The sequence below is a fragment of the Heterodontus francisci genome, chromosome 48 (genome assembly GCF_036365525.1).
Source record: "Heterodontus francisci isolate sHetFra1 chromosome 48, sHetFra1.hap1, whole genome shotgun sequence".
Lineage (NCBI taxonomy): Eukaryota > Metazoa > Chordata > Chondrichthyes > Heterodontiformes > Heterodontidae > Heterodontus > Heterodontus francisci.
Genome location: NC_090418.1, coordinates 10,766,317 through 10,783,993, shown reverse-complemented (window position 1 = coordinate 10,783,993; position 17,677 = coordinate 10,766,317). Strand labels below are relative to the sequence as shown.

Genomic DNA, 17,677 nt, shown 5'->3' with positions numbered 1-17,677 from the left:
TACTTTAATCAAGTCTCCCCTCACTCTTCCAAACTCCAGTGAAAACAAGCCCAGTCTGTCCAACCTTTCCTCATAAGACAACCCACTCATTGCAGGTATCAATCTAGTGAACCTCCTCTGAACCCCCTGCAACACAGTTACATCATAATAAAGGATAACATTCCATTAGCCTTCTTTATGACTTGCTCTGCCTGTATACTAACTTTTTGTGACTCCTGCATTAGAACACCTCGATCCCTCTGCACCTCGGAATTCTGCAGTTATTCTCTGTTTAAGTAATACTCAGATTTTTTTATTCTTCCTGCCAAAGTGAGCAACTTCACATTTCCCCACTTTATACTCCATCTGCCAGATTTTTTCCCACTCACTCAACCGATCTATATTAGTCTGCAACCTCTTCATGTCCTCTTCACAACATACTTTCCTACCTATCTTTGTGTCATCTGCAAATTTAGCTACCATGCCATCGCTCCCCTCATCTTACTCACTGATATAAATTGTAAAATGTTGAGGCCCCAGCACAGACCCCTGCAGGACTCCACTCGCCACCTCCTGCCAATCAGAGAATGACACATTTAGGCGTACTCTCTGTTTTCTGCCAGCCAGCCAATCTTCTATCCATGTTAATATGTTACCCCCGACACCATGAGCTTCTACTTTGCGCAATGACCTTTTATGTTTTGCACTGGAGTGCTGTCTTGGGTTGCATTAGAGTGCTGAAGTGTGAGTGTTGTGACTGAGGGTAATCAAGGTTTAGTTGTATCTAAAGTCTAGTGTTACTTTTAAGTAGAAAATTAACTTAACAGTTGCTGTTTGGGTTGGAGAAGGTGAGTTTTAGACTAGCTTTAAACAGAGTTCACTCAGGCTCTGCTTGCAGCTGCACCTTGTTCATTAGATAATTGGCTGAAACCAGTTTTCAGGGACTCGAGACAGACAGTATAAAAGTGGGCCATCTTACTATACTGACTTTGTTTGCACTGGAGCACTGACTTGGGTTGCATTAGAGTGCTGAAGTGTGAGTTTTGTGATTGAGGAAGTTCGGTGAGGAGGAGCGAGGAGCTCCTTTCATTTCCTACCTGTCCTCAAAGGGCGTGAGGGGAGCCGAGAGTTTCCACATAGCACAGCTGACTGGTGAGTAAGTCCTGGTGGGTATTTTTCAAGCTGGATTGAATTGTAAGTCATTGTTTTAGCAAGACTTAGTTGAATGATTTTTTTTTTACTATAATGGTCTTCTAAAGTTTTAAATTTAAAGGGTTTAGTAATGGCAGGAGAGCTTAAAACCGTGGGTTGCTCCTCTTGCTGCATGTGGGAATCCGGGAACATTTCCAGTCCCCGGGACCAGCATGTGTGCAGCAAGTGTGTCCAGCTGCAGGTCCTGGAAGCTCGGGTTTCAGAGCTGGAACGGCAGCTGGGAACACTGTGGAGCATCCGCGAGTCTGAGAGCATTGTGGATAGCATGTATAGAGAGGTGGTCACACCGCAGCTGAAGGGACTTGAGGAAGGAAGGGAATGGGTGACCACCAGGCAGTCCAAGAGAATCAGGCAGCTAGTTCAGGAGTCCCCTGGGGTCCCGCTTGCAAATCGGTATTCCATTTTGGAGGCTGATGAGGCTGGTTCCTCCAGGGAATGCGGACCGAGCCAAGCTTCTGGCACCACAAGCAGCCTGTCTGCACAGGAAAGGGGAAAGAGAGGAAGAGCAATAGTAATAGGGGATTCTATAGTCAGGGGAACAGATAGGCGCTACTGTGACCATCAACATGACTCCAGGATGGTGTGTTGCCTCCCTGGTGCCAGGGTCCGGGATGTCACTGAACGGCTGCAGGCCATCCTGAAGGGGGAGGGTGATAAGGCAGAGGTCATGGTACATGTTGGTACCAATGACATAGGTAGAAAGAGGGATGATGTCTTGCATCAAGAATTCAGGGAGTTAGGCAGTGGACTAAAAAGCAGGACCTCTCGGGTTGTAATCTCTGGATTACTCCCAGTGCTAGCGAGTATAGAAATAGGAGAGGCAAAATTTGGTTTGGAATAGTCAGCATGGCTTTGTCAGAAGGAGGTCATGCATCACAAATTTGATTGACTTTTTTGAGCATGTGACCAGGTGTGTAGATGAGGGTATTGCAGTTGACGTAGTTTACATGGATTTCAGCAAAGCCTTTGACAAGGTCCCACACGGGAGCAAATGCACATGGGATACAAGGTAACTTGATAAGGTGGATTCAAAATTGGCTTAGCTGTAGGAGACACAGAGTGATGACAGACGGTTGTTTTAGTGACTGGAAGCCAGTGTCCAATGGCCTACCACAGGGATCTGTGCTGGGTCCCCGACTGTTAGTCATCTATGTCATTTATATAAATGACTATGTGGGGGGTAGGATCAGTAAGTTCGCGGATGACACAAAGATTGGACGAGTGGTTAACAGTGAGGTTGAGTGTCTTGGGTTAGAAAATGGGCCGAAAAGTAGCAGATGGAACTTAACCCTGAAAAGTGTGAGGTGATACACTTTGGAAGGAGTAATGTGACATGGAAGTATTCAATGAATGGCCTGACACTGGGAAGTTCTGAGGAACAAAGGGACCTTGGCGTGTTTGTCCATAGATCTCTGAAGGCAGAAGGGCAGGTTAATAGGGTGGTGAAAAAGGCATATGTGACACTTGCCTTTATCAATCGAGGCATAGATTACAAAAGCAGGAAGATCATGTTGGAGTTGTACAGAACTTTGGGAAGGCCACAGCTGGAGTACTGTGTGCAATTCTGGTCGCCACATTATAGGAAGGATGTGATTGCACTGGAGGGGGTGCAGAGGCGATTCACCAGGATGGTGCCTGGGATGGAACATTTAAGCTATGAAGAGATGTTGGATAGGCTTGGGTTGTTTTCACTGGAGCAGAGAAGACTGAGGGGTGACCTGATCGAGGTGTACAAGATTGAGGGGCATGGACAGGGTGGATAGGGAGCAGCTGTTCCCCTTAGTTGAAGGGTCAGTTACTAGGGGACACATGTTTAAGGTGAGGGGCAGGAGGTTTAAGGGGGATTTGAGGAAGAACTTTTTAACCCAGAGGGTGGGACGGTCTGGAATGCACTGCCTGGGAGGGTGGTAGAGGCGGGTTGCCTCACATCCTTTAAAAAGTACCTGAATGAGCACTTGGCATGTCATAACATTCGAGGCTTTGGGCCAAGTGCTGGCATATGGGACTAGGTAGACAGGTCAAGTGTCTTTAATGCATCGGTGCAGACTCGATGGGCCGAAGGGCCTCTTCTGCGCTGTATTATTCTGTGATTCTGTGATGTGGCACTTTGTCAAATGCCTTCTGGAAATCCAAGTACAGTGTGTCACTGGGCTCCACTTTGTCCACAGCACATGTTACTCCTTCAAAGCTCTCCAATAAATTGGTTAAACATGATTTCCCTTTAATAAGCCATGCTGACTATTCCCGATTACCTTGAGTTTTTCAAAGTGCCCAGCTATAGTCTCCTTAATGATCCATTCTAACACCTTCCCCATGACAGACATCAAGCTAACTGGCCTATAGTTACCTGTTTTCTGCCTCCTCCCCTTCTTGAAAACAGAGGTTATCTTCGCGACTTTCCAGTCTGGTGGAACCTTTCTAGAATCCAGCGAAACTTTGAAAAGTTAACACCAACCCATCTATGACCTCATTAGCCACCTCTTTTAAGACCCTCGGATGAAGCCCATCAGGACGCAGGGACTTGTCAGCCTCCCACCGCCTCACTACCCATTCTCGTCAGCTGGTTTAAATTCCACCCATTGTCCTCGGTTCCCACCATAAACTCCTCTCCCTAGCTCCCAACTCCCTAGTAACTGCCTGAGGTTGAACCAGACTGTTCACAACATCAGTGTCATATTTAACCCCAAAGTGAGCTTCCGACCACATCTCCGTACCATCACTAAGACTGTAACATCAACTGACTCCGCCACTGTCTCAGCTCATCTGCTACTGAAACCCTCATCCATGCCTTCATTGCCTCTAGACTTGACCATTCCAACGCTTTCCTGTTCTACCCTCGGTAAACTTCAGCTCCGAACTCGCACCGACTCCCATTCACACTTCATCCCTGTGCTCACTGATCTACTTCGGCTCCCAGTTTAGCAACAACTCGATTTGAAAATTCTCATCCTTGTTTTCAAAACCCTCCACAGCCTCGCCCCTCCCTATCTCTGTAATCTGCTTCAGCTTCAAGATCCTCTGAGATAACAACACTCTTCCAATTCTGGCCTCTCCACCATTCCTGATTGTAATCGCTCCACCGTTGGTGTCGGTGCCTTCAGCTGCCGAGGTCCTAATCTCTGGAATCCTCTCCCTAACCCTCTCCGCCTCACTACCTTCCTTTCCTCCTTTAAGTCACTCCTTAAACATCGCTCTTAGACCAAGCTTTCAGTCACCTGTCCTAATATCTCTTTATATGGCTCGGTGTGGTATGTTCCTTTACAACACTCCTGTGAAGCACCTTGGCTCATTTAGATCATCGTGAAGAAAAGCGGCCCCAACCACTACCGATAATGTCAACACTTTGTTTACCAGAACACAACCCATTCAATACGTCAATGATTCCAAGGTCTTCACCTCTATCATTCTGTTCAGAAGTCCCAACTAAGTATTGGCCACTCCCTGTTTATCATTCCTGATCTCATTCCCAAAGTTACCTTTTACTATTCAAACCTGTGTCGTTTGTTTAACCGTTTCCATATTGTTCACTATCTTATATATCACAATAAGATCACTGCTCAGGTAGCTCAAACGCCCAAGTCACTCCAATCTTTCCTCATAACTCAGACCCTACGGCCTGGGGATCAGTCTTGTGTCTCTTCTCCTCACTGCCTCCGGTGTTTGAATGCCTCACTGGTGTTTCATTGACCAGAACTGAACGTAGTCCTCAAGCTGTGATCTGACCAGAGTTTGATTACAATTTCTTGCTGTTCTGATCTATGGAGTTCAACATTGCATTAACCCTCAAATATCGAGGTGTTAGTGTGGAGAAAGAGAGGGATAAGGGCAGGATAGAAAGGACATTGAGAAAAAGTGAGAGAGGTTTATTCATAAGGAGAAATCAAACGGACAAACTGGGAGATAGGATCAGCAGCGTGAGAGAGAAAGATGGCTTACAGAGAAAGAGAATACACAGAGGCAACGATTTCCCCTTTACTGTCTGTGTTACAGAATCTACCTGGTGTCTGGTACCCAATAAAACAATTACCTGTAGGAAGCTGAGAGACAGCGCTCCATATTCTCGAATCTTTCTCTGTTGTGTCGAATACTGATCCAACAAACACAGCTCCCTGCGATCGATGTGCTGGTTAATTTGAATGAGATTCAATGATATTTGGAACAGACCAGCAAACAGCACTCGGCACCCCTTTCAGAGCCTGCAGTCGAGCCAGTTATATCTCAGAGCAGAGTTTGAAACTGTAGGAAGGGCTGGTAAAAAATACCTGAGGGAATAGATTAGGATTCGTCAGACTTGGCAGCTGGACAGAAAAGCTTGGCAGTGAGTGAGACAGAATAACTGAGAGAATCTTACCAGCGGGCAATGTGAAGCTGCCATTTGAGAAAAAATGCAAAGTAACTTGTTATTCCTGATTGACTGTTCTGATAACAGCAATGTAGTTGGGAAACGAGTTTATCCTGTAACAAGCTCAGTTCAGTTCTAATGAAATAATTCCTCATCATTAGCTTCAATATGTGATCCCACACAATGTGTCAATTTAATTCCTTTCATTACACTGCAAGGGAATTGCTCCCATTCCTCTTGGCATTTCCTCGCTGATGAAGATTTTGGGAAGGTTGTACCCACCGGTTGCAGGCAAGCTGGTGGTTGGTCAGGCCTTTCCGTCATCAGCAGATTCTCCCACAGTGGGTACAAGTGAAGGTGTAGTGGCTGCTGGGGGTAATTGGATCTATCCTTCTCCTCCTTTTCTCTTTCATGCTGGTTCTTCGCTCAGTCTCAGAGGTGTCTGTAGCCCTCTTGATGTAGCATCTCCAGGCATCACGATCTATGGTCTGCACTTCCCACTGGCGATGGTCGATGTGACACACAGAGAGGGACTTCTTCAGGGAGTCCTTGAAACATTTGCATGGGCCCCCTCTGTTCCTTTTACCAGTGGTCAGCTTCCCGTATACCATGATCTTGGGCAGGCGACTGTCGTCCATCTGACTAACCTGACCCACCCAACACAGTTGGCTTTGCAGGAGGATGGCCTTGATGCTGGTGATATTGGCTGTTTCCAGGACTTCAATGTTTGTGATGCAGTCCTGCCAGCGGATCTTGAGGATGCTGCGGACGCAGCACTGATGGAGGTGGTCTAGAAGGCGTACATGATGGCGGTATAGGACCCATGACCTGGTGCCATACAGAAGGGTGGTGAGGACTTTGAGTTTGTACACTTTGAATTTGGTCTTTGCTCTGAGGCTGTGGTTGCTCCACACACATTGGTATAGTCTGCCAAATGTACTGTTTACTTTTGAAAGCCTATAGTCCACTTCCATGTCTATGGTGGCATCAAACGAGATGACACTCCTCAAATAAGTAAATTGCTTGACGGCATTCAGCTCGGTTCCCTCGATGACCATGCTCGGTGGTCTATATTCTTCTTGGGGTGCAGGCTGACGCAGGTCTTCAGTTTTCTTCACACTGATTTTTAGTTCGAAGAGTTGTGCTTCCTTGGAAACATGTTGTTATGTGTTGCAGGTCTGACCGACTGTGGGCCAGGAGAGCACAGTCATCGGCGAAAAGAAGTTCACGGATGAGTTTTTCCTGTATCTTTGTGTGAGCCTGAAGACGCCTGAGGTTCAAAAGATCTCCATCAGTCCAGCAGTGAATGTAAACTCCCTCCTCAAGGTCTTCCGTTGCCTTCTGCAGCTCAGCCAGCCAGTCAAGAGAAAAAGACAGCCGACCGTCAAGCATGCAGCACCCTTTGCAGCATCATGCTGAAAAAGATGGTGAATAGGGTCAGGGCCAGCACACATTGGAGATACGGAAGGGACTCAAGAGGTCGTTATTTTGCTTGACTTGTCCGTACTGATTTTCATGAAACTGCTTCACCATGGCCAGGAACCTGGGTGGACATCCAAGTTTTACCAGGATTTTCCAAAGTCTACCTCTGTTCACAGTGTCGAATGCCTTGGTGAGGTCTACGAAAGTGGCGTATGGGCCTTTGTTTTGCTCAAGACACTTTTCTTGTAATTGTCTGAGTCCAAATACCATGTCTGCGGCGCCTCTGTTTGCTCTGAAACCACACTGGCTCTCTGGGAGGTTTTCTTCCGCAATGGTAGGCACAAGCCTGCTCAATGGTGTTCCAGCCAGGATCTTCCCAGCAATAGAAAGGAGGCTGATCCCGGTAGTTGGAGCAGTCTGATTTTTCTCCTTTGTTTTTGTACAAGGTGATGATAACGGTAGCACGAACATCCCGTGGAATCCTGCCCTGTCCCCAGCAGGCCGTGAAACACTCCTGGAGCTTGGTGTAGAGGGCAGGGCCACCTTGTTTTAAGGCTTCGGATGGAATTCCATCGGCTCTGGGGGCTTTGTTGTTCTTCGTCTAGTTGATGGCGGTCACAGTTTCCTCCAGAGTTGGGCTCTCACCCAGTTCTTCTTTGGCAGGCTGTTGTTGGATGTGTTTGATGGCAGTATCATGCACTGTGCACTTGGTGCTGAAGAGAGTTTCAAAGTGCTCTGACCAGCGTTCCAGGACTGACTCCTTGTCGGTGTGTAGGGTCTTGCCATCGGTGCTCCTCAGGGGGTTTTGGATTTGATTTGCTGGTCCATAGATAGATTTTAATGTTTCGTAGAAACTTCTTATGTGGCCAGTTTCAGCGTACAGTTGAGTTATTTCCACAAGTGTGATCCACCAGTCATTGTGGATGTTCCTCAGTTTGCATTGTAGGGTGCTGCATGCTTGACGGTCGGCTGTCTTTTTCTCTTGACTGGCTGGCTGAGCCGGGTGACCCTGATGAGCTGACCTTTCTCCTTGTCATTTTCATCAAACCAGTCCCTATTCTTCTCGGTGCTGGGTCCGATGACCTCGTTGGAAGTATCCAATACAGAATTGCTCCCATTGGAGGAGAATCAAACATCGGAGACAGTGCGGATAAAAACCACGAGGCGGATTCCTAGCAGCGGGGTTCTGCGTTACGAGGAAAGTCGGGAGAGACTTGGGCTTTCCGACCTGTCTAAGAGGTGATCTTATAGACCAATAAAAGGTAGTAAATAATAGGGAGAAACTTTAACTGGTTTGAAATAAACTCTAAGGCCTCAGAATTGGGCTCCATCATGACGTCAGTGCCGGACTGACAGAAGCCCTGAAGGGAAATAATGGCGGATACGGGGAAAGAGCCAGGGAGTGGGACTTACTGGATTGCACTTCGGAAGAGCCGGCACAGACTCGTGCTGAACTATCCTATGATTTCATAGACTATCCCAGCACAGAAGGAGGTCATTGTGCGACAGAGGCTGAAAATCCACAGTGCGTCTTAAATGCCAAAGTACTGAGATGCACCCTCTCAAAATCATAATGCTTTCCTGTAGGAAACAAATGGAAAACAACAATCCAGTCCAAGACTTCAAAGTTACAGCCTGACCCTTTGTGGAGTATCCTAGAATCATACAATTATAGAATCTTACCCTACAGATGGAGGCCATTCGGCCCATCGTGCCTGTGCTGACTCTTTAAAAGAGCTCTCCAATTTCGTCCCACATCCCAGCATTTTCCCCATAACCCTGTAAATTAGTTCTCTTCATGTACCTGCCCAATTGCCTTTTGATAGTTCCAATGGAATCAGATTGTACCATCCTTTCAGATCATCTGTTCCAGATCAGAACAAGCCTCCGGAGGCAGGAGTTTCTCTTCATTACCTTTCGAGTTCTTTAGCCAATTATTTGAAATCGGTGTCCTCTGGTGACCCACCCACTTCCCAGAGGGAGCGGTTTCTCCCTACTTGCTCTATCAAAGCCCCTCACGATGTTGGACACCTCGATTTAAATCTCCCCTTAACCTTCTCTGCTCTAAGGAGACCAATCCCAGCTTCTCCAGTCTCTCCACATTACTGATTCCCTCATTCCTGGTATCATCCTGAAACTCTGACCCCTCTCCAAGGCTTTGACATCCTTCCTAAAGTACGGTGCCCAGAATTGGACACAATGCTCCAACTGAGGCTTAACCAGAGAGTTGTTTGAAAAAAAGAAAGTCTTGCATTCATATAGCACCTTTCACGAGCACAGGACATCCCAAAGCGCTTTATAGCCAATAAAACAACTTTTGAAGTGTAGTCGCTGTTGTAATGGAGGAAACATGGCAGCCAATTTGTGCACAGCAAGATCCCACAATCAGGAATGTGACATTGGCCAGATAATTCTAGACTATTGTATGAATAGTTTCCGTCAAAATGAGCAATCGTGGAGCTGATTTGTGTCAGGTGACATGGGGAAACTCAGAGTCACTCCTATTGGTCTAAATAAAATAGGCCCGCCTGGCAATGAATCCATGAGTTCTGTCATTGGGTGTAAATTGTGGAGATTGGGGCTGGTTAATTGGCTCAATGTTGCTGCTTCTGGGATCATTGGTGTCAGGTGACTGCAGGTTGTGTGTATAAAAGGAGCTGGTTGGTGGGTGAAGGGATGGTTGAGTTGTTTGGTATCATGGGGGATTTTGTAATGAGGGGTTTGTTCCCAGTGCTGGTGTTAGTTGGAGTTGTCTGTTGCTCTGATACTTGGCAACAGTTTCGAGACCAGAGGTTTCCATGGACAATAGTAAAAGCCACCCCTGTGCCTCAGAGAGTCCCTCCAACTGGGTCTCCTTTTGGTTCCCATTTCCGTGTGTCTGAGGGTCGAAGTGTGTCTCCACTGCAGACTGTGACGGTGCAGTGTGGAGAGCAGAACCTGCTGGTCAGGGTCCAGATGGATTTATTTGGAACCAGGCACCTGATTAAAGCTGCTGACCTGACCCTGGGGACAGCAGGTTGTCGGCCGACCAGGATCTACTCTCAGAACCACACTGTCCTCTTTGACTATAGGCTCCATGAGTGTGGCAGCAGATTACAGGTAATGAGTCCTTGACTCTTGCTCTAAGCTGGGTGTATAGATTGTTGCTAACTCTTCATTCCAATACATTGTGAAATATCATTGAGATGTCTGTCTCCTGCATTATCAAACTTCAATCTTGTTAGTTGTGTATTGTACTTTGTTTTATCCAGTCTCTCCTTCTTTCCCACCTTGTATTATCAGCCCAATTGGTTTTGAACCTTCTCTTTGGTCTCCAAGCTTTCCTTTTTTTTTCTTATCCTCATTAATTTTTTTTTCAGTTTTACTGCCCCTCATTAAACTCAACTTGAATCTTCAGTTTCAGTCCAGTTTTATTTAATCTGGTTGACTCTTCAATGAACAGAATGAAAAATTAGGTTTGATGCCACATTTCCTGCTTTCCCTGTAACTGGATTACGTGCAGCCCTGCTTCAAGACTGGTTTATTTCAGAGCTCTAAATTGCTGTAACTTGTGGCTGTTAAGGGAATGGCCCAAAAGGACAGCTTCACTTTTATTTTGTTTAGTTCGTGTGCTCAGTCTCTCCTTTTTACTTGTGTTAATTCTCCAGAGCAACATGCTGTACAGCCCCTCTAGCTGCTTTTAAGATTGTGCTTAAACTTCTCAAATTCCATGTCCTCATCTCATTCTGATTCACTTTATGCCCAAAAAGATATCCATCCATCTTGAATATCATCCATGAGGATTTGTCTGTCTCGGGTAGAGAATTCCAAAGATTCATGGTTTTTTGAATGAAGCTTTTTTTAATCACGTCAATCGTGAATGACCCTGTATCTGAGTCTACACTACTTAATTTTACTAGTCAGTTGGGGAACTGACTCAGCACTACCCTGTCAAGCCCACTAAGAACTGTTTTGTTAGGATCACTTCATTCTTAACTCCTGTACAGAGTATTTTCCTTTTGGTCTGATCTCCCTGCTTCAATATGATGTCTTTCAGATGGCTGGAGATTTCCTGGTCTACACCACCCACCTGAACCACACCCCCCAGTATCATGGATCTGTCATTGTGAGAACAAATGGAGCTGTCGTTCCCATCGAGTGTCATTATTTTAGGTAATAGATGAGTGATTTTTATTAATGAATTTTCAGTCCAATGCAAGTTCTCTGAAGTTGTCCTAAAATGACTCTCCTGTCCTTCCAGGAAGGGCAATGTGAGCAGTAACCCCATCAAGCCCACCTGGATCCCATTCAGCTCCACCAAGTCTGGAGAAGGGCATCTGTCATTCTCTCTGCGCCTAATGAATGGTATGTGATGGGTGGATGGGGAGTGATTTCCTGTACTCACCCACTGGGAGTTGTACCCACTGTCTCCAACCCTTGTCGTCTTGTACTTCAGATGACTGGCTTACAGAGCGCACCTCGACTGTCTACTACCTGGGTGACCTCATTCACATTGAGGCCTCTGTTTCAATGACCAACCACATGCCCCTGAAGCTCTACATTGACCACTGTGTAGCTACATTGAGCCCAGACAAGGATTCCACCCCGAGATACAGCATCATTGACTATAATGGGTAAGGAGCTCTCTGCTTTCTCCAGTTGGTCCCATCTCAATGGCTTCACTTGATTCACTTCATGTCCCTTTTTGAATCTTTCTCCAGTTGCCTCCTGGACAGCAAAGCTGAGGACTCCTTTTCAACCTTCGTGTTGCCAAGAGACGAGCGTGAGCTGGACAAGCTCCGGTTTGACCTGGATGCTTTCCGCTTCTTTGGAGATGACCGTTCCTTGGTAAGAGGAATCTGATCATTGGGCCCTCCATGTTTGGAGGGAGTCACTAAATGACTTGTGTTGAAATTTATCCCTCAGATTTTCATCACCTGTCATCTGAAAGTTGCTGCAGTGGATCGGAGAGATTCCATGAACAAAGCTTGTACTTTCCAGAAGATGCAGAATGTGTAAGTTCCCTTTTCTCTCCTGAGGGATGTTGTATGGAAAGGTGATGGACAACCTGTTTGAGCAACTTTGTCTTGTTTAGCTGGACCCCATTGGAGCAATCCAACAATGACATTTGTGCCTGTTGCCATGTGGGTAACTGTGGTGCCACAAGGGAGTTCTGATTTCTTTCCAGAGGAAGGAGGGATCTTGTACCTGAAGCTGGTAGGACATTGATCCTCTAGATGTGGGAGGTCTCCCTTTACCCCCTCTAACTGGCATGTTTGATATTGCAGAGAGTGAAGCTGGATTGAAGTGGGAGGGTGAGGCCTCACTTGGACCCCTGGTCATTCTGGATACTGAGGTGACTGACCTGGCAACGGAGTCCTTGAATGAGGTTGAGCGAAGGCTGCAGGCGAGGTCTCCAGGTGGTGAGTTGGCTGACTGCTAGTTTCCATTTTCCCTTCAGTGTTTCCTTCACTAACCATTGGTATCTCATTGCTTTGTAGGTGTGGAGTCTGAGGTGGTCCTGATTGTGGCCCTGACTGTGACAGCTGTCTGTCTGATCTCTGCTTCATTGATTGCTTTGTTCCTGTACAGGAAATGCAAGCAAACTCCAGTTCTCCAATGATCAATAAAGCAATGATACTTGTATCTTTTTCTATTTATTTCGTGTCAGCCCAATGAACAACAGCCCAGTTTAGTGATACTAGAGCATTCTCCTAATTGTGAAATAGACCAATTTCTCCCGAACCTATTTCGGGTTTGGACTTGTCAAGTTGCAGCCTGACCTATAAGAAGGATTAGTGAAATGAATCCGATCTGAGCTGATTTATCTATTCAGCTGCATCTCAGTCCCATGTTGCTGAGATTTATCCACCAGTTAGAGGAGCTGTCTGGTTGGCCAATAAAGGTCAACATTCTGAGGTCCATGGATGTATCCTCTCCACCTGAGTTCATGTCAATGTCCCATATCCCTGGTTTTCTACAACCTAAGGGTGTTGCTGTGCAGAGTTGAGGCTGGATGTTAGTTTCCTTTGTCTTTCATTGACAGCTTAGATTTTTTTTTTCATATGGGCATTCAACTGACTGTCACTTGTGGGAAGCTACAAGCATTGGGGAGGATGAGCAGTTTAGCTATGAGTTGCTTGGTCAAGTTCTCTAACTGTCGAAGACTAATTGGATTTTGAAGTTACTACCAAGTGAGTTGTTTGGCATGTTGTCTGTGGACCTCAAAAAGGTTCCCTGTAAGACTGAGGCAACCTTTTCCACTTGGATGTGGTTTTGGGAGATACTAAGTGTTTATATTGACTGGGATGTGACCAGTGGTGATCCCTCGGGTTCTACAGTCTGTACTGGCTACTGTTACATGAAGGAATCTTGATGTGTTATATCCAAGTTTGCAGGTGATCTCCTGTGCCAATGAGAGCAGGAAGTTCCAAAAGGGGCACTGAGTGGATGGGCAGAGTGACAACTGCAGCTGACTGAAATTCTTCAGACTTGACTGAAGATTAAAAATTTAAGTCAAATTATCACCAATGAGATTTGAAGGTCCAAGTCCTTTATTTTAATAAACTATAGCAAACATTTTGCTGAACTATAGGCTTGTCACAAAGTGGAATGGCTGATGGTTCAGTTGCTGTGTACTTTGTCCAAACTCCAATGTTTTGGAGTACTACATAAATTTTTGGGCACTACATCTGGGAAGGATACTGCTGGATTTGGTTGGGTTGTAGCACGGGTTGACCAGGGTTAAGTTGAGGGCTAGTTGCACAAACCTGTGAAGATGATTGGAAGAATGACCTAATCAAGGGCCTGTTAAATGTTAGGGTTTGATAGGATAGATAGAGATTATGGGGAGGTGGTGGCCTAGTGGCTTTATCACTGGATTAGTAACCTGGAGACCCAGGGTATTTCTCTGGGGACATGGCTTCAAATCCCACCACAGCAGGAGGTGGAATTTGAATTCAATTAATAAATCTGGAATTAAAAAGCTAGTCTAATGATGGCCATGAAACCATTGTCTGTTTAAAAACCCATCTGGTTCACTAATTCCCTTTTTTTTTTTAGGGAAGGAAATCTGCTGTCCTTACCTGGTCTGGCCTGCATGTGACTCCAGATCCACAGCAATGTGGTTAACTCTAACACTCAGTGCAAGGGTGATTGGGGATGGGTAATAAATGCTGGCCTGGCCTATGACACCCACATCCCGTGAAAGAATTTAAAAAAAAAAAAAAACTTCATGTGGGGTGTTAAAGGGAGCTAAACTTAATAGATTATTCAGGAGTTCTCTCTTACTCCGCCATTGTGATGTGACGTGTGTTTGTCAGGTTACCTCCGTGTGACTATTTGAGCGGCACCATCTTTAGTCCTGGCATCCAGAAGTCGCAGTCTGTGACGTTTTAGAGGCACATGCTGCATGTGCGCAACAAGATGGAACAGGTCCCAGAACCCAGGGAAGGGGGGTCAGGCTGACTGGGGCCAGTCAGGCTGGGTCGTAAGGGGGTTGTTGGCGAGGGCAGAGAGGAGGGTGTTTCAGTGGGGGCAGCCCTCCACCGGGTGTCCCCTCCATGGGCCACAGGGTGCCCGATCAGGAGGGCTCCCCATAACCCAAGACCACATGGAGGACGACAGCTTTTACTGGGTAGACTTCCCACGTGCTGGAGGGACTCCCAACCCATCGGCCATTGGGGCTCAGGGCAGGAATGCCATCCTCCACCATCCCCCCCCCCGATTGAACTAGATGGAGTCGGGAACGGCGACAGGCATTCCCCGTCCCGCTTTCCCTTCCGATTCCACGACCACCTACGAACCTATGAATTAGGAGCAGAAGCAGGCCATTCAGCCCCTCGAGCCTGCTCCGCCATCAATAAGATCATGGATGATCTGTTTGTGTCTGAATTCCACACTGCTTGGAAACATGTGTTTTGTGTTGCAGGTCTGACTGACTGGGGGCCAGGAGAGCAAGTCATCGGCGTAAAGAAGTTCACAGATGAGTTTTTCCTGTACCTTTGTGTGAGTCTGAAGACGCCTGAGGTTGGAAAGGTCTCCATCAGTCCGGCAGTGAACGTAAACTCCATCCTCAAGGTCTTCCGTTGCCTGCTGCACCATCATGCTGTGCAGGAAACGCGAGCAAACTCTGATCATGATCAAATGATCAATAAAGCAATGATACTTGTATCTGGTAGCTCATTTGTCACTGGATCCTCTTAATTGACTCATTTAATGTATCTAATCACTGGTATCAGCCTGGAACTAGACTTGAGGTGGTGAGGTAGAACTGGATGTTATCAACATATATGTGGAAACTGACTGTCTTTAGATCACCAAGGGGCAGCATGCCAATAAATAAGAGGGAGCTGATAGAACCTTGTGCCACACTAGAAAGTGTTTCTGGAGTAGCACGAGTAGATGTTCCTATGGCTCGGACTGGATTGCTAAGAATAGAACCAGGTGACTTTAAAGCAGCTGCCCAATGAGGGAGAGGAATTGGAGAAGCAGGTTGTGGTTGCTCCTGGCGGACTGCAGCTAGGTCAGGAATGACGGAGGGATAGTTTATCACGGTTGCAACATTCCATTTGTATTTTTGATAAAAAGCCATTCTGGTGTTGCGATTGACGTACTGCTAATTGGAGTGATGACAAACATGGGGGTCCCATTTGTTTGGAACTCAATATGGGAGGTGTCATGTTCAAGGATGTAGGTGATGGAGAGAGAGGTAGATTACAAGGACAGAGGGGTCAGCTTGGTTGAGAAGGGGGGGTAATGATGGCAGATGTGAAGGGGAGGGGAACAAATGAGAAGCAAGTATCAGCTAATTTAGGGGCCGAGAAGGGAAATTGGGTGGTTTGCAGTTTAGTGGGAATAGGGTTGAGAAGATGAAGTGGGGTGTCATAGACAAGATGAGCTTGGAGTGGCACTGAGGGAAGATACATTTTAGGGCAGGGTGTCAGGTGATCCTTTAGCCCAGCAGGCCAAACATGTTGCTAGGAAGTAGCAGAAGCAGCTGAATGGTCTTTGTAGTTAGATGTGAGCGTGGGGTTAGAGAGTAAATCTCCTTCGACTCTGTCCCATCTAACACTCCCAGGACAAGTTAGAGTGTAGATGGCATGTAACCTCTGCAGCATGAGGGAAACCCTGGTCCATACGTACATCCTAGCTGCATCTACCCTGTCTATCCCTTTAAGTATTTTGTAAGTTTCAATGAGATCACCTCTCATTCTTTGAAATGCAAGAGAATACAGGCTCAGTTTCCCCAATCTCTCTTCATAGGACAGTCCCATCATGCCAGGAAAAAGTGTGGGGAATTTCTGTTACACTCCCTCTATGGTAATAATATCCAGGTGCTGTCTAACCAAGGTTCTATACAATTCCCACGTTCTATTCCATCTGCCACATTCTTGCCCACTCACTAAGTCTGTCCAAATCCCTTTGAAGCTGCTTTGCATCTTCCTCACAACACACATTCCCACCTAGTTTTGTGTCATCCGCGAACTTGGAAATACTACATTTGGTCCCCACATCCAAATCATTGATATATATTGTGAACAGCTGAGGCCCAAGTACTGATCCCTGCGGTACCCCACTAGCTACAGCCTGCCAACGCGAGAATGCCCCATTTATTCCTACTTTCTGTTTTCTGCCTGTTAACCAATCCTTAATCCAAGCCAGTATATTACCTCCTATCCCATGTGCTTTAATTTTACTAACCAACCTCCTGTGGGGGACTTTATCAAAAGCCTTCTGATTATCCTCGTATACTACGTCCACCGACTCCCCTTTATCAATTCTGTTAGTAACATCCTCAAAAAAACTCCAAGAGGTTTGTCAAACATGATTTCCCATTCATAACTCCATGTTGAGTATGCCCAATCAGATCATTATTTCCCGGTGTCCCTTTATCACATCCTTTCGAAAAGATTATAGCATTTCCCCAACAGGTCTGTAATTCCCTGTTTCTCTCTCCCTTCCTTCTTATTTGCTACCTTCCAATCTGCAGGAACCAATCCAGAATCTATAGAATTTTGAAAGGTGATCACCAATGCATTCACTATCTGAATAGCTACCTCTTTCAACACTCTGGAATGTAGAATATCAGGTCCTGAGGACTTATCAACCTTCAGCCCCTTAATTTCTCCAATACAACCTGCTTACTAATACTAATTTCCTTCAATTCCTCATTCTCCCTAATCCCTTGGATCTCTAATTCCGGGAGATTTCTTGTATCTTCCTCAGTGAAGACAGACACAAAGTAATCATTTAGCTTCTCTGCCATTTCTCTATTCCCCATTATAAATTCTCCTGACTCTGTCTGTAATGCCTATGTACTGTCATGTGTATTCATGTATTTTCCCAATCCACCTCAGCTACTTAGGCCCTTATTCTTCAAAATTCCCTTTGTTCAAATTTAACACCCTGGCTTCAGATTGAACTACCTCACTTTCAAACATAATGTAAAATTCTATCATATTATGGTCACTCATCCCTAAAGGTTCTTTTCCAACAAGATTATTAATTAGCCCTTTCTCATCACATATACTAGATGTAAAATAGCCTGTTCCCTATTCGGTTCCACAACATACTGCACCAGAAAACCATCCCTAGCACACTCCAGACACTCGACCTCCACAGCATTAATGCTCATTAGGTTTACCCATTCTATAGTTATTTTCTTTGCATTTCAAAAGAAGTCAAATGCAGACACCATCAATCAATACCTGCCTGTGTCACACAGCTTCATGCAGCTTTTAT

The 17,677-nt window shown here is 45.9% G+C and overlaps 1 pseudogene; it reads left to right on the top strand.

The window, feature by feature from the left end:
- The first annotated feature begins 9,652 nt into the window (after positions 1–9,652).
- On the top strand, positions 9,653–12,557 carry LOC137357439 (zona pellucida sperm-binding protein 3-like; annotated as a pseudogene).
- The last annotated feature ends 5,120 nt before the right edge of the window (positions 12,558–17,677 follow it).